The sequence below is a fragment of the Lagopus muta genome, chromosome 15 (assembly GCF_023343835.1).
Source record: "Lagopus muta isolate bLagMut1 chromosome 15, bLagMut1 primary, whole genome shotgun sequence".
NCBI classification, from domain to species: domain Eukaryota; kingdom Metazoa; phylum Chordata; class Aves; order Galliformes; family Phasianidae; genus Lagopus; species Lagopus muta.
Window position 1 is genome coordinate 793,072 of NC_064447.1, and position 17,218 is coordinate 810,289.

Below are 17,218 nucleotides of genomic sequence, written 5' to 3' on the forward strand. Positions count from 1 at the left end.
CATTTGGGCACAGGATGTGGTGCTGGCCCAAGTTCAGAACCTTTCCCTGCCCATTTCTCCTTACAATTTTACATAAAGGCAGTGTGCTATCAGTGTCCCAGTCAGAACTCTGGATCAGCAAGTGTAAGTGGTCCCATGTCTATGGAGACATCTGGATTTCTGGTTGCTTTCCAGTGCGTTTCTGCAAATGGCTGATTTTCAGCTTCAGAGCACATAAAAAATTTAAAGAATCACTAAACGCTAAGTAAAAAAAATACAGTGGAGTTCTCTGCACTCAGTGAAATTATTGAAGCAATAAAGAATAATGCTTTTGCAGATGAGGCTCCAGACCAAGCAGTGCAGAAGCAAATCAATAATGTCATACTTCTTGCCAGAATCAAAATACTTGTGGAAGTAGCTGTGGAGTGAAAGGGGAAAAGGTTTGCTTCAATCAATCATTCTTGTCATATTAGTGCAATATCACAGACCAAACTCACTTGCTTGCTAGGGCCTTTGAGCTTGAAAAGCATTTAATCAAAAATGTTGAGGCACTGTTTGTCCTGGAGGCTTGTAATAAAGGGAGCATTTGATGGATAGAGGGAAGGCAGACCTGAACCAGTGAGGTTGTATCAGGTCCTGGGCTTTTCCTTTGCATGGTTTGTGCAAAAAGGATATTCCTAAAGCTGCAAGCCTGATGTTTCTTTCAGAGAATTTCACTGCTTGTTCAACCCATGAAACTGTGGGAGCAATGCTCAGTCAGGGTGCACTGGCTGAGAGGAGTGTGCTTGATATCTTACTGTTTGTAATGCAGTACTGCAGGGGAGCCCAGCCTTGCCCAGTTCTGCACTGTTAGCTGTTAGGAGCTCACAGTATTATGTGGGCCTGTTCATGGGGAATTGACAGTATAAATGACTACAAGACGCTTAGAGCAGAGAAAGCCCTAATGAAGTTAAATGATCTGCTGAAGAAACCTGTAGTAACAATGAGAACTGAATGCAAATCTCCTGAATCGTAGTCCCATACCCAGCAAGCCATCCTTCTAATCCAACCAGGAAGGTATTGATGGCCACTAGGCTATGTGAAGGCTTGAAGCACTTCAGGATTTGGAACAGAAGCTGTGTTCTCTGCTCATTCTGAGGAATAGTGGAAGGATCTAGAATTAGAAATTGTGGTTCAGTTCTTCCCTCTTCAGCTTCTGAATCAAAAACAAACCAAAATAAAAACCCCCAAACAACAAACTTGTAAAATATGAGATCCATCTCCTGATTACTGAGAACAGGATTTTCAGCCTCTCATAAGGCAGGTCAAACAACACACATAAAGTTTTCCCTCCTTTCTTTGGGCCATTAGAGAATTAAATTGATTTCATCATTTTCAGTATCATTTCACGACAGTCAATAGTACATCTTCCAAATTGTATCAGTGCCTCGTACCATAATACCCATCTGGGAAAAGGAGAAGCTGCCCCTTGCAGACACAAAGGCATTTAAAATTCTCCTACAGAAAATTATTCAAACAGAACAGTACGACAGCAGTAATTTTCCAGCTCTCTTCTCCAGCAAATAGATTCTTTCGTAAGAATGAAATTATTTGCTGCTCTTTTTTTCTTCTCCCACCAAGTAGTCTAAACTCACCATTATGTCGAGGTGTTTAGATCAAAAGAGAATACACTCAGTAATTCTGCTGCAACAGTCATAGGCACTAAATGAATCGTCAAGAAGTCAACATAGGGGGTGGGAGGAATCAATTCTGACAGTGTACTCAGTTGCACCACTGTGACTTCTTACCTGGAGGCTTATTTTCTGGTTGGAAGAGGCAGGGCTGCCATCCTGGCTGCTGTGTGCCTTGGGAATGAGGCAGGAAAGGCAGCAGGAACCAGAGCACAGATTCACACTTCTGGAGGGTTTTATTTTTTTTCCCATCCTGAGCTACAGTTCATTTTCCATAACTACTTATTGAAAAATACTTTGTCCCTGGCTGACTCCTTTACAGATGATCCTCCTCCTCCTCAGTGAATTACAGTGGTATAAAAGAGCTACTTGCAGTATCATCAAGATTTCCTTGTAAATGTATTCTGCATCAGTAACAGGGTGCAGATGCGATCCAGAGCAAAAATTGAGCTTAGCCATCCTGCCCTTGACTCTCGCATATAAAACCATGAACGTGTATATTTCTAGTGTTGGATCACACCTGGCTGGAGAACGTTTGTCAACGGGTTTGCACCAAACACAGCTGCAGTCTTCCTTCCAGCTCCCAACTAATTGTTTTCCCAGTCTCCTGATGTCAGCTGCTGTCTACGGCCTTAGGAAGCTGCTGCTGGTGCCTCTGCCTAGGTTAGAAGGCAGAGAAAGCATGTCATGTGCAGCTGTGATTTGTCACTTACTGGCTCAGTACTACTGCCCATGGGCCAGCAAAGATTAGCCATCATACTTTAGGGTAAGTCATGGAATCATAGAGTTACATAACAGTTTGGGTTAGAGAGAACCTTTCAGAGCATCTTGTCCCAACCCCCTGCTGCAGGCAGGGACACTTCCCATAGCCCAGGTTGCTCACAGCCCCATCCAGCCTGGCCGCAAGTGCTTCCAGGCAGGAGGCATCCACAGCCTCACAAGGCAATCTGTGCCAGTATCTCACCACACTCACATTAAAGAATTTCTTCCTGATATCTAGTCTAAAGCTACCCTCTTCCAGTTTAAAACAGTTTCACCTCATCCTGTTGTCATACCCTTATAAACAGTCCCTCCCCAGCTTTCCTGTAAGCCTCTTCAGGTCCTGGAAGGGTGATAAGTTCCCGTCAGAGCCTACTCTTCTCCAGGATAAAGAGCCCCAGCTCTCTCAGCCTTTCCTCACAGGGAAGGTGCTTCATCCTTCTGATAATCTTAGTTCTCTCTTCTGGACCTGCTCCAACAGCCCTATGTCCTTATTGTCCAGAACTGGACACAGTGCTCCGGGCTGGCTGTCATGAGAGCAGAGCAGAGGGACAGAATCACCTCCCTCTCCCTGCCGGTCACACTTCTCTTTAGGCAGCTCAGGATATATTTGACCTTCTGGGCTGCAAGCACACATTGCTGATTCATGCTGAGTCTTTCATCCTCTGACACCCCCAAATCCTCCTCCTCAGGGCTGCTCTAAAGCCATTCTCCACCCAACCTGTATCTGTGCTTGCTATTGCCCCAACTGCTGTCTTTTTGTTGTTTTTTTATTTGTTTGTTCATTCCACAAGGCATTCCACAATTTCCAGAGTACGAGAGCAAATTGAAAACTGACTGAAAGCACATCCCTGTTCTGGCCAGACTTAGAGGCATTCACTGAACAAGCCTGCACCTGAACTTTAGGGCTTTTCAGTTGCTCAGCCCAAACCTCTATCTTCTGTAACCCTGAAGGTTTTGCAGCATCACTTGGGGCAAACAGCTCAGTGTGATCCTCTTCTGATGAGGGTGATCTGCATGCCTCTATTTGATGGACCCCTGAGTTGGAAAACTTTCTTTTTCAGCATATCTACAGGATTTTCCAAAGCATTGCAGAAGGAAAATATTTGCTCACCTCTATTGGCTCCAGCTGGAAATGATCCCTATGGTAAAGTAAAGCTGCTAGCAATAAGCAGAGCTTGATAATTTTGGGCAAAGCACCATTCTAATGTAGTTATTTACCTTCTGGCTTTATCCCTTGAGTGATATCTGCTAGCTCAGACATTTCTGCAGTGTACATGGTTTCGTTTGTAGATGTACACAAAGTTTACAAGAGCTCTAAACACTCCAACTGTCCAAGCTGAACTTGGAAATTGTTGTTTCTTATTGTTGATCTGATTCAGTGCTTCCCAGTTTGTATCCTACCTGAAGATGCATATATATGGCAGCAGAGTAACATCTCCTCCTGTGACTGCAATGCTTAAGTCCACAAAAAGCCATGGGGAACATTGACAGAAATCTCACACGAGCCCATCTGGGCAAGCACATCATATTATTTTGATACATACCACTGCTAACAGGCTGGTAATGGAAAATCTGCTACGGGAAGGAGATTTGAACAGGAAAAAGTGCAGCCATGATTGAGAAAGGTCTTGTATGGTAACTGCTGAGTCCCAGCCTGAACCACTGACTGAGACCTGGGGAAAGGACCTGGTCAGCCCTGGCAGCACAGGTGAATGCAATTCAGCTGTGTGACTGGAAGAGGTGGAGCCTGGCTGCACCTCTCTTAGACCTCCTTTAAGGGCTGACTGCCACTGGGGAAGGATTTCCTTCTAGAGGTCCCTCTTTGGTGGAGTTTTCCCCTGGGAGCTGAGATGTTCAGTGATGGGTGAGCACTTTCCCATTGTAACACCTTTCCTTTGCTCTAGTCCCTTTGTCTTTGCACCTCCTGTGTCATCATTCCACTGCACTGATTTTTCTGATCGTTACAGGTCCCTGTAGTGCATTAACCAGCCAGATGAAGGGGTTTCCATCCCACTGTGAATATAAACATGCTCTTAATGAGAGCATGTCGGGAATTGTCAGGAACTGTTTTAAGTGAAAACTGCTACTTCTCCAAGCACCATCTGTTAAATTGTAGAATTGCAACCTGAGGTGATACAGGAAGGGGAGGGAGAGGAGCCCTCTGCTTGTCTAAGAATACCACCATTACAGTTTGATGGGAGTTGTTTCTGATAATGTTGCTTGTAACCGTTCATGTCATGTAATTCAGCCTCCGTGGGAGTTCATACTGAGCCAGAAAACCTATCTCTAAAAGCTACTAGTGATCATATCTGTTTGTCTACAGCTACTCCATCTGTGCCCCCTCATTCTCGCAGGGGCACATCTAGGTTCATGTAAGAGAAGTGCCCCTGGAGCACCTGACTGAGACAAATCTGTCATTCCAGATTTTCTCCCACCTCAGATCAGGAAAATGCAGACTGTTCTTCCTGCATAATTTGGCTGAAACTGACAGTGGCCATTCCCCTGGTTGTATTACCCATTTGCTAACCAGCAGACTATATTGATGGGCAGATAAAGGAAATGAGAGGTTAAACATAAATTTTCTCTCCTAGCGCTTGCAGAAGTCTGATGTATAAAATGCCTGGGAACATACTGCGTGCCTCTGATAGCTGAGCTTCTCTGAGTACTTGATGTTGATAGGTACCTCTTCATATGCTGCTCCAAAGATTTGCAGGTACCTTAAATCACGGGCTTTTCTGCTCATCTGGGAGCAGCTGAGGGGGCTGACAAAACTTAGGGAGGGCTTTTGCTGTACTTGCCTAAGGGACAGTTGGAGGGAGAAGCATTTGCTCCTGGAAAACCTGTGTTCATTGCCATCCAGCAAAAGGTTCAGTTCAGTCCTTTAGTGTTTTCCATCCACACGTGCAAGGTAGTATGTGGCCACAGGTTTGCAGAGATTTGTTCCCTGCCCTGGGTCAACTATGGGCCAAAGGCAGGAACTGCTTGAACTGGAACAGCAGAATCTGCTTCTGTTTCTGAGCAGCAGCAGTGTGTCTCTCTGGGCTCTGCTGATGTTTTATCTTTTGAAACCCATCTGTGTTCTATTGTGTGCTGCTCATGAAGGTTATTGGAAAGAAATTGGGAAGTGAAAATGATTGCAGCTGCGGAGTGACATTCTGCAAAAACTGCTCTGACCTCAGCAAGGGTCTTCACAGCCCACCAGGCTCACCATGGCTCTCCTCCAAAAGCCAGCATGAAATTCTATTGTGCTCAGCTCCCCTTTCAAGGGGAAGGGGGGATTATATCATCATGTAACACTGTCAGCCGTACCACGGGCCTCAGAAGGTGAAAGATTTGTATCTTGTTGCTGTTATTATCAGCATTTACTGTAACATTTTGAGTACCATCATTTCTTCTGGAATGACCACCAGAGACATCTACCACCAGCAGACCTGGATATTCAGATATAATTTCTTGTGTTTTGTTTCTTTACTCCCAGTGACAGTTCCTTCTGATAGCACTCCCACACACGACTTCAGGAATTATAACTGCTGTAGACTGAATGCCTCAGGAGGTGATCTCCGTAAATTGGCAGCTTTGCCTCTGTAAATCTTCTGCCAACTTGTGGAATTTGTGCGGTTCATCCTTTAGGCTAACAGCCTCTTCATATTTAAGCACACACATACGTGCACCCTTCCAGGGAGTTTTTCATCTTAACTTGGAAAAGCATTGCAACTTTCTGGCTCTTCTGTTACCCATTAAAATGAAAGCTGGTTCTGTCTTTTATATGATAGCCATTTTGGCTGGTAAGACACTATGTCTGGTCCTGTGGTAACATTGGTGGAGAAAAGGGGTTCTGGTTTTGGTCTTTGTTGTGTTTGTGCTGGGCTTCTTAGGATCAGCAGTTAATGTTCACGATAGCTAGTGTAAGAACTGATAAAATCATCATTATCCCTGTTAAATATAGAGAATACAGTGTCCTTGACCTGCATTGTTCCATAATCACATTTGTGTAGCTTGTCTGTGCATCCTATGTCCTACAGTGTTCATCTGAAAACCTACACCAACCAAAAGGGCTGTTGAAAGACCATCAATACATGCTCTTAATTAGTCACAGACCTGTTGTGCTCCTTGCTTGTAAAATAATTTGCTCATGGCTATCTTCTCATATTGCTCTTACTTCTCTTAATCAGTTCTGGCAAGGAAATCCTGGCTGCAGTGAGCATGCCTGACACAAGGTGGAAAATACAGCCAGCACTTGGGTTTGTGACACTAAACCTTTTGCTCCAGAAAGGGACAGATACATCAGGAATAAGATCTCTATAAGTTCTTCAAAACATGACAGATTTTAGGGGTCAGCTGCAAAATTCAGTAGCAGGAATTTATGCTGAAGATGTTGTCTTGAACGCTGGTTTGAATTTCCTCATAATTTGCTTAACTGCTCTGACAGACACTTCACCCCTTGCTGTAACACAGTGGCTACTTGGGGCCAAGTGCTGCATTTTCGGATAATCTTGAGAAGTGGCCCCATGTAAACTTAACAAGGTTGAGCAAGATTTAGGTTAAATGTAAGGGAGAAGTTCTGCATCCAGAGGGCAGTGAGGCTCTGGCACTGCTGCCCCCATCTATGGTGGTGCCCAAGGCCATGCATGAAGCCCTGGGCAGCCTGAGCAGGGGGGTGGGGGGGCAACCAGCCCATGGCAGAGGGCTGGAAGGGTTGGAATTGCGTGGGCATTAAGCCATTCTGGGGTTCTGTGATTTAAGGCACAAGGGCTGCTGCTAGCTCAGGCTGGCACAGAAGCTGGGTGCTGGAGCAGTGTGTGGTGAAGAGCCCCTTGCTTTCCCAGCCAAGAGATGCTGGGTCCCTGCTGCCCTGATAGCACCTCTTGGACTTTCCTCGATCTCTGCTCCCTGGCACCTTGCTTTACTGCAGGGTTGGAGCAGTCACTGTCTCTTCTTGTTGCTACACTGAAGCAAGGGGAGAAATTATGTGGAAACTGAAGGAATAACTGTGGACACACATGGGCAGGTTCTGCAATCAGGCTGCCTCAAGACAGTAGAAACTACTATGAGGGGGAGTAAGGATGAGATGCTCCCAGTTCTCAGATGCTCTATTCCTCAAAGCAGTGGCCATAAATCTGTGAAAATAGGCTTGGATCCTGCATTCAAAGCTTTGTTTATGTAGCTGGTGATTTCTGTAGTATCTGTTCTGATTTTGCTCTTACTCTGCTAATGTTATGGTAATCCTGAAGTGCATGCCAGCAGGCAGAATGAGAATTGGGTACCTCTTGTGTTTGATGCATAACCGATATATTATTCACATACTAGCTGGAATGACCATCCTGGTGCATCTATTGCTCACTTGGAGTTGTTCATTCAAGGACGTCTCCCTGGGGTTGGGACTTGGGTACCAAGACCCCATAAGCTAGCAGTGCTGTGAGTTCTGTTGTCTCAGAAGTTGGTGTGGGCCATGCTGAAAGAAGGTATTCACTGAAATGGCATTGGCAAAGGAGCTATGGGGTCAACAACTTTACCATCAGACTCACTTGTGGAGTAAATAAGTGATTAAATATGTGAAAAAGTTAGAAACAAAACATGAACAATTTTAATGGAGGGTTATACAGTCTGCTAGACAAAGTCTTCGAATATTTTTACTACAATATACACAATTGTGACCAGTTTGGCAAACTTTCCTTGTAGGTACAGCTTATGTTACCCAGATTAATGCACGTGGGCTAGTTTCCCAAGTAAAAAAGCTTCATAAGGGATATGATCCTGTTGGTGTGTCACTGCCTTTGGTATCGCTAGCTAAAGGTGAAATATTTTTGTTTTGCTCTGAACCTACATGACTGTGCAACACAAAAGAGGAAGCACAGGCCACATCTTATTTTGATGCAAAGGTTATTTCAGATAGGCAACTACAGGACTTTGTAATCATCTTAAATTAGAAGTGCTGGTAATTATCCTGTTTCAAAGTGGATAGTTACAGTATTTGTAACCAAAACTTACTTGGCAGCTTTTAGAATGGGAGTGAGAGCTGTTCTCCTGTTGCTCGAGATGAGGCGAGTGGAGGCATGAGATGTACCACCTCACAGCTGCACTCAAATCTGCTTCCTGACAACATGAATGCTGATGTATTTGGAAAAAATAACCCAGCACAATCTGGTAGAAAATATCCATGGTGTGCACTGCAGAAACTCAACAGAAACTTCATGATGGAAAAAAAGTCTCCATTGTCTATCAGTCTTCTAGGGTTTGATAAAACTGCACTAAAACTGTTCCCCAAAGCACAGCCTTGATGTCAAACCCAATTCCATACAAAGGCTCTACTCAGAATATAGGGTGTGACTGGCACTTATGATTGGTTCTCTGTGTGTGAGATGGTATCACTGCGTGTTTAGAACTGGATACAGAAGCAGCTATCAGCAAAGCTTTTCTTCTCGTGTAAAACTTCATGCACATATTACCTCTCATGATATTTTCATAACCTGTCCTACAGACTTCTTCAGGTACTCTTCTTTTTTGGAGTCTCATATTTAGTTAGTGCCTTGCCTTCCCACCAGTCCTGTGGTATCTCTTCATCTCATAAATATCTTCTGTATTTTCTGGATATGTTCTGCCCTTCCCTCTGTATTTTTGTTGTTGTTGTTGCTGTTGTGGTTGGTTGGTTTTTGTGGTGTGAGGAATTATGATGCTAAGAGATTGTGTCATTTGTTATCTGTCATGCTTGAGGGCAAGGTAGAAAAGTATTACCAGGAGGAGTAATTTGCACAGAGCACAAGTATTCCATGTTCTCCTCTAAGGGAGACATGATGAAAACCTGTGAGATTGAAAGGATGGCATGAATTCGAATCAAATTCATTCTCTCCTATAAGCATATGAATTGATATAATAGGCTTCAAAAATGCTGGATTCTTCTGACCAAGATGTTTGTTGTGTCTTGCTCAGAAGTTTTATCCTTCTCCTTGTGTTACATTCAGTCTGCTAAATATAGATAATTTTCTGACATTCAGACATGAAGGAAAGGTAATTAGTGGTGTTTGTGTACAAAAAAAAAAAAAAAAAAAAAAGGCAGTTTTGTGCAGGAAAAACATAAACTCTGTCCTTCGTTTCCACGACAGAGAGCAACTGTAAAACTAACACAACTATTTTTTCCTTCTCAGGGAAAGGGAGAAAATTGACTTCTCTAGTCAAAAATGTACTCACTACTTGGAAAAGTTGGTCCAAAGCTGCACTTGAGCAACTTTTAATTGAGTCTGTTTAGTAGCAAATCATGTTCATGAACAAATGAAAATTGGAATTTGAATTGGGACAATATCAAATTGAATTAGGTGCAGATAATTATCTGGTTCTCAACTTACATCAATCAGCTTAGCTTCATCAGCTGAAGAACATGTGCCTGACCCACTTGCTGTTGTCATCAGAGTTCTTCTATACGAGCATTAGAATCATTAAATCAATAAGATGGAAAAGAACTGGCAGCTGGAACCACTGCTGATCCTGAAGGCTCCAGCAAGTCCAGAGATGCTTCCTACATACAGACAAAACTGTAAAGAGCAAATAAAAGCTGCATTTCTCGCAAAGTGGATCTCAGCTTTTGGCTGAGTCTGCTTATTTTTCTTGGCAAGCACAGCTCTACATGTGCGGTGGTGCCAGATGGGTAGCCTGACTTCATTAAGGCAAGGAGAGGTTGGCATGGGGCTGCACATGCATGACATTAAATTGACAGTTGTGGTGAAGGGAAGATTCGAGCTTCATAATGAATGTACCTGGTATTTCAATGCTGCAAGTCAATCAGGTTATCAATGGGGGACAAATTCTTACTTTTTCAGCTAGTTTTCAAGAAGTGCACTTCTAACAAAATCCATTGTTTGTTTTTGCTGTTTTTGTTGTTTGTTTGTTTTTGCTCCTTTAGGCTTGTTTATCACCACCTACAATAAATTCATCTTCAGCAGTCATGAACTTTGCTCCTTAAAGTGTCTCTGAAGATCACTTTTCTGTGGGCACTAGTGCATTGTCCTTCAGGTTTTGACCTGAGAAATAAATGTGAAGATAACATCTTGAGTGATCTGTATGAACAGAGAATCAAAGAAACTAGAGCCTGGGTGCTCAAGAGGTGCTAGAAAGAATAACGGTATTGAAGACAGGGTGAAGAAGAACTATGAAGGTCTTGGAAATCATCCAGAAGAATTACACATCTTGAAGGAATAAGCCATTGGGATATTAAGAAGGTTGAAAATCAAGACTATGCGTAATAGCTGGTTTTGTATGATCAGAAAGCTATCTTAGGATATCAAGTATGTCAGCTTGTTTTCCCAGAACACTGATTCAACTTTACCTTGTGTGTAATCATCGCTAGCATGCAGGGTATTTCCAGGAAAATGTGCTCTTTGAATTGATGTCTGGCTTCACAACAGGCATAGCAGTGCTATATTGGAGCATCACAATGCATCCTAACATGGCACCTCTAACTGTTGCAGCAAACAGATGTTGCTTTTGCAAGCTGAGTTCTGTTCAACATTTCTGTTGGTTGGCACATTCCATGTATTACATCTTCACATGTTCAGTTTCAGCCATTTTTGTTCAATTCTACAGATCTAAGTTTTGATACTGTTGAGGAAGGCATTAGTATGGTTTTTATGCATTGTTGCGATATGAGTTTGACATATTAAAGCTCTGGAATGAGGTTGCAATATATTCATTTTAACTTCCCTGGTCCAGAGTTTTTCCTGATTTCAAAAATCTTAGTTTATTTGTACTTTTAAGGTTTTTTTGCCTTCTTATTTTGGTCTGGAGAGAAAAAAAGAGAGATGATTTGTTAGGCCACTTCCAACAGGCCAAAGTTACCCCTTTTCTGAATAGCTCTGTCAGCTGGAGAAGTCTCTGGTTAACACTATATATGAGAAAATGTACTTGGTGCTCACCTGATCTTTCCAGAAGCACTAGAGCTTTGTAAGTGTTACATATGGATATGAATGATCTAGTAGATTTCTGATGAACATTTTTTTTTAATGAGAAAATGTGGATGGGGTCCTGACAGGTGCAGCCCACAAGGTCTTTTCCTTTCCGAGGGTGGTGATATTTGACCCTGTGGTGCTCCATGCTCTGTCCCCATGTCAGGGAGTTCCCCAGGGAATCAACACAACCTTACAGTTCACCAGCAGGTGTCATTAATGGAGTGGTCAGTTGTGCTTTGAGCATTGCTAAGTGCTTTGGGCATTGCTAATGAAGAAACATGCTGCATTGGTGTCCTGGGAAGTTATGATTATTCTTGTTTCCATTCTACTTGCCAGCTCATACACCTGAGCTCTGCCTTGTTAGCTTTTCTCACCCTTTCAAACCTTGTGCTCAGTGATTGCTTTCAGTTTCTGTTGTTTACCACTCAGTGTTTTTTCCCTGAAGTCATACACCTTATTTCTCACCTCTGACTGGATGACTGAAATGTTGTTGTGCTAGGCTCAGATACGTTACTAAGAACCAGATTGTAAAACAATAAACAGATTTGGAAAAGTGCTTTGGATGCTTCCAGTGAGAATGAGATTTTGTAAGCCAAGATTTGATCACCACAATAGCTGAAGATAAGGTTTCAGGTCACAAAAGGAAATGGATTTCAAAATAAAGACATTAGTTTATCCAAATTGATTTTCTTTTCAAGCATCACAGCTTGTAGTTCACTTTCACCTACGACTATTCAAAAAAAAGTCATCTTCCTCACCCTCTGTGATGTCCTTTGGTTGCTGAGAGAGCACATCCTTCACACCTCCACAGGGATGTGCTCTCAGAAGAAATGTCCTAACAAATTCTTATGCCAGCCAGCATCTTAGTGCAAGGGTTTCAAATGGATGAAGAGAGATCTACAGTAAAGATTGCTAATTGGGTACAGCGTAGTGTCCAAATCTCTTCCTTTGATGAGTCTTAATAAAGGATTACATGGTAAATTATCAAAGATTGTAAGAGTAAAACAGCTTAGACTAGAGGTATGTATAGAGAAATAATCAGCACCTGTTCAAAAACAAGGCCAGGGAAGTTAGTTAGAACCCAGATTACTGTAATCTATCAAATTCAGGCTTTGCAAAGATCATGCTTGAGCAGTGTTGTTTACACATGTATGTTCTGTAGCCTGTGACTAATTATGATTCTACCTGTGTTGTACTTGGCAAGGAGACAACATTTGTTCAAGGGGACTTTTGCCAGCCGTGCTGGTGAAAGTGCTTTTCAATAGATTCCAATTAAATGTTTTGTTAATATTTATTATTCACTGGTGGCAGTTGCTGGTAACACACATTTGCCCAGGGGAGGTTAAATGAAGCACAGCAGAGTTTTACTTGCTGGCGAAGGGTAGCAAATGATTCTTTGATTGTATACGCACTGCCTGGTATGTAAATTGCTGAGCAGTAAAGTCTACATGGAAACTCTCAAAATGGAACACAAACTTGTGTGAGGGACCTGAAGGCTGTGTGGCACTGTGGGTACACAGACTCAATGGTGTCCCACAAGCCCAGGGGACAGATGGAGTTGAAGCATCTCCCAAATCCATCTGTCACACTATCTCCTACCCCCAGTTATCAGTTGATCATATCCAAGCATTGTTTTCAGTCATGAACTTTTGAACTAGTAATTTTCGTCAGCCAAACTCCACTTGAGTTAGCACAACAGCACATTTTTAGTAAAGTGGTGATTGTCCATTTTCAATAATATCTCTGTACATAGGCATTGTATGCTTGGAGCTATCTCCCCTCTTTGTTATCTGGAGTAAAGGTGAGAGAAAGGCAAGGCAAAGGTAAAGGCTTCCAAATATACGAAGTTTGGCAATTCCAGTCATTGAACCAAATTCCTGAAGTGCTGACCTTAGCACCTCTTTTTCATCGTCACATCAGATTTCAAGGATATAACCTAAGTATTTCTATCAAAGCCAAAGTTTTGGCCCCCAACTCAGACCTTTTGGTTTATACCAAAAAACTGTGCAACTACCACAGTCGGGGCTTTTTGAGCAATCAGTGCATCTGTTGTGCATTTGTATTAACCTCTTCTAATGTACTGTGGTACTGCTTCTGTCCTTATGCTATGCTGGCTGAAAATAACTCCAGGGGAATTAAGCTAGGATGAAGCTGTTGCAAAGACAAGAAGAATTATTGCGATTTTCATGTGCATATGAGCATTTATGAATGATTATCAATTCTGAACCATGTTTTTCTTCCCCGGGATTTAAGAAGAGAGCTTAATGAGATGAACTGCTATCCTCAAGGTGCTCAAAACTTGTATTTTAAGGCAAAATAGGCAGATATTTGGTGTTTTAAAAAGTCAGAATTACTGGGAGGTAGTTCACAAAACCTCCAACTTTTTTTTTTCATAAAGCTTTGCTATGCTTCACATTGCTTTTGAGTGCTTTTTGAAGTAAGATTCTTGGCTGAGAGTGTTTCTTCTGCTCCATATTAGTAACCAAACCATCTTGGCTCTGCAGACTAAATGATCTCCATAGTTGGTGCACACAGATATCTTTTTACTTAGTCATATCAAACTTAATTGATTGGGCTTATTTATGTGCATGGGGACGTCATTCATACGATTAAAAACCGGTGATATTGGTGTGCTCACTGATACTCATTTACTGTCATTCAATTAATAAACATCTTTTTTTCTTTTTTTTCTTTTTTTTTTTTTTTTGCCTGGATTTAAATAATTTTTAGACTATCTGACCTTGGTTATAATGAAGTTCTCTAATGTTTGGACATTATGCAAAACAGCATTTGACTTTGTAAAGCTTGAGAAAGTGATTCAGCTTCCAGCTTTTAGGGCTCATTCCTGCTTGTGATTGTTGAGGAACCTCAGAGGCACTTATGGGTTTGGTTGATCAATCTGACAGAAGTTGGCATGGGAGGGAAAGCGAGTTATTGGATCAGTTGAACCTGGCTTTAAATTTTGGGTTCAGTTCACACCACAGAACTTGTCTTAAAGGCAGACTTTTACCAGATGCTTTATAGATTTGTAATTCTCTCCATGTATCAGGGCAAGGCCAGCGTGCACTTGGCCTCTTGCCTTTGCACAACATATTAGAGTGGTTGGGATAGAAATGAGAACATCATTTGCTGAGGTGGCACATGTTTTCATTAATCTGTCATCTTGCACCTTATAATAGGATAGATAGCAGCTTCAGGATTGAGCCTCATATACAGGGGGTAGGAGCAGTGAAAATTAATTTTTTTTTCATTATCTTGAATGCTAACCCATCTGTCAGATAATGTGCAGAACATTGCTTGTTGTGTTTTTCTATGGAGAAACTAATTAAAAGATTATAGCTTCTGTGTTTAATAGTCATTCAAAACGCATTGGTGACACTGCTTGCCATTCAAATTTCATCATGTTGAGTGCAGCAAAGGGAAAGCATGCTGGCACTTCCCTCTTCTGGATTCGTTTCCTCTCATTCACTCTCTAATCTGATCTCCCAGGGTATCACGTGAGTGCCTCTGTTTGTTAATGAATGCCCAAAGTTAAATGAAACCCGGCGTCCAGCAGTGAGCAGGTTTACTTTGTGCAAGGACCCACTGGCAGACAACTGGTTTGATGTCCAACAGAGAACTGACTTCTTCAATTGTGTGTAATAATAATAAAAAAAAACCCTTTGGCATACTTTGGAGCTAGAAACTCTTCTGTGATATTGGTAAATAAAAGCTCTTAATAATGGTGCAGAGAAGCAATTACTGTTAACTGCATCCCTCACTGTCCAGCTGGGATGGGAGTTTCCACTGCCAGCAACTAAGGCTAATCTCTCCAAACCCAGCATCCCTCTATTTGAGATCCTGTCTTCTGCTGTTGCTGCTGAGTGAGACTTTGGTTAGACATGTGCTGTGTCGCAGCTCTATCAAAATCTTGCTCTGCCCTAAAATCAAGAGGTTTAAATAGCACTTGGCATCTTTAGGGAAGAATTTTGCTTTAAATAATAGCTCAGCTGTGATTTGCAATTAGAAGTGAAGGAGTGGACTGCTTCTCTCAGTTCTGCTATCGTGACTTAAGCTACAGTTTCCAATTTTAGAATTGCTAAATTCAGTGGATTTTGAAATGCGAGGAACAAAATATTTTGCCAAAGAATTGGGAGCAAAAAGTAATTTGGGTATTTGAATCTTCTCTAATATGTATGTACATGTATACATGTATGTGTATATATACATACATATGAAACTTAGGAAAGTAGGAAATACAAATGATGTGGCTCTTACCGTGTTTGCAGTTTACCATCCAGCTGGCTGGGTTATAGGACTGACTTTGGGAACAGAACCAGGACAGTGCAAGGACCTTGAACCCCTCCTGTGCTTCCAGTGAAGTTTAGAAGGGTCAACTTCAGCTCCTAAAGTGCAGCGCTGAGGTGGTAAAGAACACTGTCAGTCATGGTGACCATTTTCTGTCTCCCGTTGTATAGGCAGGGTGAGGTGAATACGTGCTAAATACCTTGGGAGTCTGAGTGACTTAGATGCATCTTCTCAGCCATGAGGAACAGCACCCATCAGCTGCTCAAGAAAGTAGGTCCAAGACCTACAAAAAGCCCAGGCAGATCCTCTGTGTGATATTGCATAAAAACATACATCTAAAAGTGGCAGATTATGAGGATTTAATTGCAGTCCAAGTGAAGATTATCCCCAGCAGAGATTAAATGTGCCGGTGAGGCATCACACAAACTGCTTTGCTTTGTCTCCTTGTTATTAACGCTTCATCACCAAAGGCCAAAGCAGCCATGAGATGACAGCACTGCATGTGAAGTGCTATCTATTTGCAAGATCTGTGAGGTAAAAAGGAGTTGACATATTATCTTCCATCCCTAAGTGTGTCTGTTGAATTACACTTTGCAGCCTGGCTGGCAAACAAACCATTGGTTCTGAACTGTTCTTTCTAGCAAATAGCTGCAAAACGTGAAAGGTCCAACAGCTCAAAATTGTCCATTTCTTGTTGATTTTCACAAGAGGGCAGAAGTAGGAGATCTCCACTGCTCTTTCAGTGCTGTGTTCTTCACACTGCAGTCATTTTATACGTTTTCACCTCTGTTCCTCTGCATACATATGCAGCTTATTGACATTAACCAGTTGGGAACAAAGACTTGGGAAGTCCATTATTGAAATGAATGCTTAGTATGTGATTTCTAATTCTCTTAAAAAAAGTTTTCAAGTTTTCATATTTATTTCTACTTTGTTTAAACTCTGCAGAAAGAAACTGTCATTGTCCAGCACTGTCACACGTATGGGGTGCTTAGGAGACCTACCAGAACTGAAATATGAGTCATAACACTGACTTCGGGTATTAGGTACAGTATTTCTCTTACTGCAATTATATTATATCATAACTTCTGTGTTTTCTGCTGCTTGACAAATAGTGAAATGATCACAGACCACCCCTTGGTGCCACTTTGGGCACAGCCCCTAGCTGCAGTTACTCCCTTGGAACTGATCACTCCCTAGTGATCAGTTGATCTCCCTTGGAAACAATAGGGCTGCCAAGGGCTACACTGGAGAGGAACTGATTGCAAACTCGTTGCACTTTTTGATCAAAATGAATAGCATTGCATCTTGATTGGTTTACCGTGGCACTTATACTTTTCTAAAGAAGAGCAATGGTTTGATAATGAAAGAATTATTCAGGCAAAATCGACAATATTTTAAGAACCCTGACAACTGATCCTGGTAAAACTACAAATAAAACTGAATTCAGAATAGAGGTCACACAATGAGCAATTGATGCTGAATTCTTTACTTTTATTTATTTATTTGTTTGTTTGTTTTTCAGTTCTGTGCTCACTTGAGTTGATTCACTCTCACAATGAGTTCCTTCCAGGACATATTCTC

General features: G+C 42.0%; 1 long non-coding RNA gene across 1 annotated transcript; it reads left to right on the forward strand.

The window, feature by feature from the left end:
- The first annotated feature begins 4,190 nt into the window (after nt 1–4,190).
- On the forward strand, nt 4,191–11,101 carry LOC125700693 (uncharacterized). Its single transcript, XR_007380021.1, has 2 exons — nt 4,191–4,275; nt 10,306–11,101. It is a non-coding gene; the product is annotated as an uncharacterized LOC125700693 (long non-coding RNA).
- Nucleotides 11,102–17,218: the final 6,117 nt, after the last annotated feature.